The 6,517-nt window shown below is 46.0% G+C and overlaps 1 protein-coding gene across 1 annotated transcript in view; it reads left to right on the top strand.

The window, feature by feature from the left end:
• Positions 1-3,280: 3,280 nt before the first annotated feature.
• Positions 3,281-6,517, top strand: part of T265_02650 (hypothetical protein) — a gene marked incomplete at both ends in the record, with an annotated part of 31,866 nt that continues 28,629 nt past the window's right edge. The window contains one exon of the mRNA XM_009166948.1: positions 3,281-3,358. The remainder of the gene's footprint in view (positions 3,359-6,517) is intronic.

Genomic DNA, 6,517 nt, shown 5'->3' with positions numbered 1-6,517 from the left:
ACCTCGAATGGTACAGGCAAAGTGTTGACACCGCTTTTTACGTCGTCATTATTGCTAAGTATATTGTTCATAGAAAGAACTCATATAGAACGCATCCGAAATTAATCCGAACCATCCGCGTAGAACCACCACACACAAAAGCAGCTGGAAATGGGAAATAACTGCTGTTCAATTGAAATTTCTTACTCTTATCTTGCTAAGCTGTGTACCGTGGCGGCAAGTATCATCACAACAAGATGAAAAACACTTATCGGCAGAGCCCTGCCCAGAAATGTCAAAATGAATATCAGATCCCCCCGAAGCGATGATACTTTGAGGGGAAAGTGTCTGTGTCCTTCTAGCGTCCTAAGTGGACAGTGTGCTGCGTGTATTCAGAAAATGACCTGAAGTAAAAATACAGTATCTGGAAGTCCATTTGTACAACTCAGAAGGCACATAGAATCATCCAACGAGAGACGCGCGCCTTAATAACCCTTTCAGAGATATTGGGACCCCAGGATTCAAGGTTATTCACAAATTTAGATATGAACTTGCAGGCGCATCCACGAAGTCGGTGAATTATATCACAGAGAGGAACGGTATTAATAGGATATTTGAAGAACTCTAATAGAGACCGGTTCAGGAGAAGAGAAAATTGCTCCGAATTTCACTCAGAATGGTTTGCTTGAGAGTAAAGCCTTAATTCAACGTGCAATTTCTCCTTGAATCCTACAAGACTCGAGTGTGTGGAGTAGTGGAACTTGTGGAGTTTGACCAGAGGCTTTTGGCGAGTTCAAAAAAGTTGTGTCTGCTATGTGTCTTTGGTTATTGGCTCGTGGTAAACCCCTCACAAATGCGAGCTATTTTGTCACACAAGAACGGTTTGTGGGGCATCCGTGTCGCACCCAGAGAATGGATCTGGTAATAATATGGTGAGTTAAAATGTTGGCTTCAGAGTGCTCCTTTGCGTGACATGTCAGTGAGACTAATGGACTTGTAGGTTCCAGGCGATTAGCGGGTAGAGTGGCGTGATGATAGTCTTTTTCAAAGCAGAAGTAAGGTTGCTTTCCTAGGGTGGCTGACTGAACTTGGGGCATGTATATTTTGCTGAAGTGGGCGATGTTTATTTCAGAGCTGACATCAACTGGATGAACAAGATATGATAAACACCATATTACGTGAAAATGGGATTCGCAAATTCACGGATTGATACACAGGATTGAGGCCTTCGCCCAAGCTTAACGGGTCGATTTTGTTCTTGTCTTTTAGCGACTGCCTGTCATCTGAAAAGCACAAGCGATAAAAAGTTGTATCACTGCCCTTTAAATTCTCAGCCCGGGACAATGAACTTTCCAGCATAAGGACTCGCATTTATAGTGTTTAATGGCGCATTGAAACGGGTTCTAGATGGCGCGTGGACAACCGTTGGAGGAAGGTTATTCCACGCTTCAACTGCTCGAAATGAGAAGTGGGCGCTCTGAGCATGAGATGTCCTGGATGTGTTTGCCGGGTCATCGGTGAAAAACCTGTTGCCAAACCTTGTCCAGACGGAGCAAAATTGATTATTATTTCCCCCAGGAAGCGATGGTACTCCAGAGGTAAGAGGTCAAGCATCACGAGACGCGCTACTTAGTCTACGAGTTTAAGGCTTGAAACCACTTTCGTAGCAGCTCCCTGGAACGCCCGATGTGAGCTACGTCCATCTCGCGTCCTGAGTCGATAACTTGGTTGGCCTATTCAAGAAGCTGCTTGACGGCCTCAGAGTATTCAGAAGTCCATGAGAGCTACACGGGAAAGGCTGCACTGAATCATTCTTAGGATGGCGAATGCCTTTTAAGCCGTTTTTCATGGTTCAGTGGGGACGCGTTTCTAGAGAGCCCGACACACAGATCCATTTGGCCATTCATTTCGAGATATTTTGTGACTCATTCGCACCATGCGTGATGAGGGCGTTCACTAGGTCTCCTTTGGAATGACGTATTGACGAGCTTTCCGTAATTCAGGGAAATCTGTCAGCCCAACGGCCACTGCTCCACGAGGTTTACATACATTTGGAGGACACTGGCAATAAGACTCCAGGATTTCAAGTGGCCCGAGACATTAGACATAGACTTTTGAAGAACATCTGTAAGGCCATTGACATATATAAGAATCAGCAACGCGTCCAAAAACGAAGCCTTGGGAAACTGCATTGGAGACCGCCGCCAGAGAAGAGTAGGTCAAACATACTTTAAATCGGAATGTACTGTCTGATAGAAACGCCTTAAACCATGCATCTTTCTAGCCCCGAGTTTGTGGAGCAGCAAGACGTGTGGGTCTCGACCTAATGTTTTTGGGAAATCGAAATATGTGGCATCCGAAATGAGTCCCTCGTCTCCGGGTTGGGTTAGGCCGTCCATAAATACGAGCATGTTGATCACGCAAGAATAGTTTGATGGAATCCTCGTTTAACTGGAGATCTCAAGTTGCTTTTGGCGAGATGACCTAAGAGAGCTCGGGATGCGTTCTTGTGCGGTATGTTAGTTAGGCTAATAGACCTGCAGCTGCATGTAAGTATAGAACAAACTCACCAGCCCTCCCTTGTTTTGAGTAAGCCTGAAAAACAGAGTAGCAGTCTATCGAGATCTCTGGGTCAGAGACATCTCGTGTGAGCCAGGTAGTTGTGAGTACGATCATGGGCGGCGGTTTAGGGCAAACTGATCGTTGGATGTTGTAACGCTTTTTGAAAAGCCTGAGGCAGTTTGTGTAGAAGTACTTCAATGCTGTCTCTGCCTCCTTGAAGGTGAGGAGCCGGAAAGTGTGCAACAGATATGTTAGCAGATTTATGAGCTGTATGCCGAAGTTCGGTCCACTGCTTCGAGGGCGCATCTGCGGCATATTTGTCTGCTTCCTATCTTAGTGTTTACGGGTTTTCTTAGCGTCTTCCCAATACTGGATGTGATGGGGCCACTGGGACCGGTTGCAGGCCTCCGTGGCGTGCTCTACGCGCTTCATTTACCACTACTGGATTCGTCCTGGATTACCCATTTCTCTATCTCAGTGAGAAACCCGTTTGGTTGCCTTCACTCCTTCGATCTATGTAGCTAAATATTGCACTTTTGAACATTTTTGAGTATACGACCTGAATGGCCAACTCAAGGCGTAGGCAGGCGTGCACGGCGTGGGAAAAAGTCAAGTGTCAGTTACTCATTCACTTGATCCAAGGAGCTTTGACGGTCACCTTACACTCAGGCCTTAATCAATTAATCACTTCATCATATCAATTCTCAAGGTCGCTGTCAATATGGCGGAGTGCCATCTACGCTCTTGGCGGCCATGTTTTTCGACTGCGGAATACTCTGTTTTTTGACATGCTTATGAGTCTGCGAATGCCGTTTGGGTAGGTACTGCCTGTAGGATGTTTCTTCTGCGCTAGTAAGCACCAAGCCCCCCTCGATATTGCGCTTTTTCTCATTACTAGAAGGAGTTCGTGTCATTATTTTGAGATATTGCCTGGTAGCTGCTTCAGAAGGTTAGACACCCCTTCATGTTATGACAGTGACATCTCACTATCGACATATTTGCTGCATAAGACCCATACATGGTGTCAGGTTCCCAATTAAGGATATTGCCTGAAGAGTTTCGGCTGTCGTTGAGTTTATTTCTCACATGGTGTTTGTGTTGTCGTACCAAAACATTTGCTCTGAACCCACGTATCATATTCTGAATCCATAGGGTGTTTCAAGGATCGTATTGTATGTAACTTTCTCAGTCGTGCAAGAGTGTATGTAGCGGATATAAGTGTAATTGCGCAACATCAATTAACGGTTGTGCATTTGCGTAATTAGTGTGTTATCTGAATTGACTTAGGATGAAGGATTAAGGCGTTTGATCTGCTCGTGTGTGTTGTCTTTGTTATGCGGATCGCTGGGTGAGTCTTGTCCTGTCTTGTTATGGACATTTTCGAAGTTCTACCAGTCGTCCTAATATATGTGGATCGAAATGTACATCAACGAGAGTAAAGGAGACAGACGTGGTTGGGACCAACCGGTTCGGAGACAACGCGTGAACAAAGTCATGAAATTCGATGGTACAAGTAATAGAGTTGAAGAGTTGGTAGATATGTAAACGGCACGGTCGCAACGCACCGTGCCCTCGATAAGGTGACAAATTTTGCCGCCGATATGCATTTTGTGATGCTCTGATTGATGATAAAGATTTGCTGCTAATACTTCCGCGCGCAACAGGCCATGACATACACGCGAAGTGAAAGCGGTTACCATCGGAAGGAGTTTTATGGAATCTTCGTTTTTTACTGATAGGGCCGCGGTGTTCATAATCCACACAGGGCGGGACACGTCACCGTTCCCATAGCGGGCTGTCGAATTGCAACTGGATTGCCTATTCGGTTCGTTTGTCATTGAGCCTTGTGTTCGTGTTGGGTATGGTCCACAGGTAATGATGGGTTTATCTTGCTGATGCTGTATACCAACATAATGCTCCATTAGCCTAATTTCGTTCATGTAACCCCTTCGGTGCTTATATGCCATGCCACCCGAAGGAAGCACGAGGGGCGGAAAACTGTAAGGTTGCCAAAGACTAGACAGAAGTCGAGAGGCAGAGGTCAGGTTCGATTCAGGGACCTTCTGGTCAGTAAATTTGCGCTTTAACTACTAAGCCATCCCTTAGTCATCTCACTGCTGCTCGAAGAGGTAGACACCTTGTTCTCGATCACTTATCTGCAGGTTAGGGATTTTCCCCAGATATTCACCCCTCCAACAACTGGGGCTTTCCCTCCTTAGGCACTGCTTTTTGTGTATTAATGTGAATCATTAGGCGAATAGACATGCCCACTCAGTCCTCCTTTCACCGTGAACTTGTTACAGGCTCACTGGGTCAACTCTGGTGCGTCGCATTGTGTCAGGGCTAACTTGAAGCGCCTTGGAAATCTTCGCAAAAAGGGGCAGCGGATTTGTTTCGCAACCAAATCATTTACACCATCGAATGATTTGATAGAAGGCCCATCCGTCACAATCATGGCATGTAGCATTATAGTCGGTATTCGTTCAGCTGTAACACCCTTTCGGTGCCTAGCTGCCATGCCACGGGAAGAAGGCACGAGGGCTGTTATACTGCCAGATCGCCCAACCCTAGACAGGGGAGTCGAGAGGCAGAGGTCGGGTTCGAACCACGGACCCTGTGGACAGTAAATTCGCGCTACCTAGAAAAGTAGGACAACGTAATTTGGAACGAGCTCTGTTTTGACTTCAGTCTAGGTCATTGAGGACGCAACTCAGTTTCGCGAAATGTTAGGCGGTTCGGGAGCAATACCAGTCTACCAAGACGAGCCACATCAATAGGTGGAGACATTGTCAAACACGGCTCAGTGGCGCTCGTTCATCCAAGCTATCGCCTTTAATGAATAGCTCCCTTCTGAATCCCCCACTTGACGGTCCACTGACAGTGCTGTATTTACGTACTAATTTATCAGCTCCCGTGCCCAGTGCGCCTCCCCAAATCATCGGTGAACGAATCTGTGGCAGCTACAGCCACTGTCCAAGACGCGGATCTTACAGCTGACAATGATGATGACCGAAACCAAAGCTGAATCAAAGGGTATGCAGGCGGCTGCGGGACGACAGGTGGAGATAAAATAACGCTGGTGCAGACAAACAGGCGGCGAAACCTGGATGTCAGTTCCGGGAAAACAACACCCAGATGTATAAAAGAGAACACTTCGGAGGCCTCTACATATAAAATGCTACCCAACAAACGTCCTAGCAGAATAAGTGAATAACTAAGAAGTTCCTTCTACAACCGTCTGCCCCTATACTTTACTAGGCTGTCACTGGCATGTTAATCGGAGTCGGCTTTTGACGACATTTTCGAAACACGAACCAGTGATTAATCCGAACTATCCAGGGTTGTTGCGTAATAAATGCTCGAGTCGTTTGGTGTTCCTACAACTACAGATCGCTGAACTTATACTTTGGAGGACTATGTGCCTCCTAAGCTCGTAAAATTCTCCGTATGTCAACTTTATTCTCGAAAAATGGAAGACTATGAGAACGAGGCATGAACACTTGGTCATAGTGATTAAAAGAATACATGCAGTTTGGTAGCTTTTGGGAGAGCACAGTTAGCGGATGTTCTTGGGTACATTTCCAATGGTAGTCCCGATTAAAGAGGAGAGGTGCTGTATTCCGATGGGAAGGAAGTCAATGACCACATCGGGTGGTTGTGTTGACGAATCCCTTGTAAAATAACCACTTGATGCAGCCTTGTAATTCTGAGCTCAGATTTCCAAATTTCCCGTCAGCTCTTGAGATAGATGGTCCACTCTGAGTGGTGGATGAGGGTGAAATTAATGATCATTGTGGTTGCCTGCCGTTTTAATAGGTCTTGAAAGTTCGGTATTGCACTCGGTTGAATTAGCTTCACGGGAAGCCGCGTCTGTGTATCAGTATCCTGTTTACTGTTAGCGGTTTATTCCATTCGTCACAGCAAAGGAGACTCGGCAGAGTTGTTGGGCATTTTACACTCAAAATCTGTAAGGTTT

This window comes from Opisthorchis viverrini (assembly GCF_000715545.1).
Source record: "Opisthorchis viverrini unplaced genomic scaffold opera_v5_33, whole genome shotgun sequence".
In the NCBI taxonomy this organism is placed as follows: domain Eukaryota; kingdom Metazoa; phylum Platyhelminthes; class Trematoda; order Opisthorchiida; family Opisthorchiidae; genus Opisthorchis; species Opisthorchis viverrini.
Note: the sequence above shows the minus strand (reverse complement) of the source record. Positions and strands in the feature narration are given on the sequence as shown.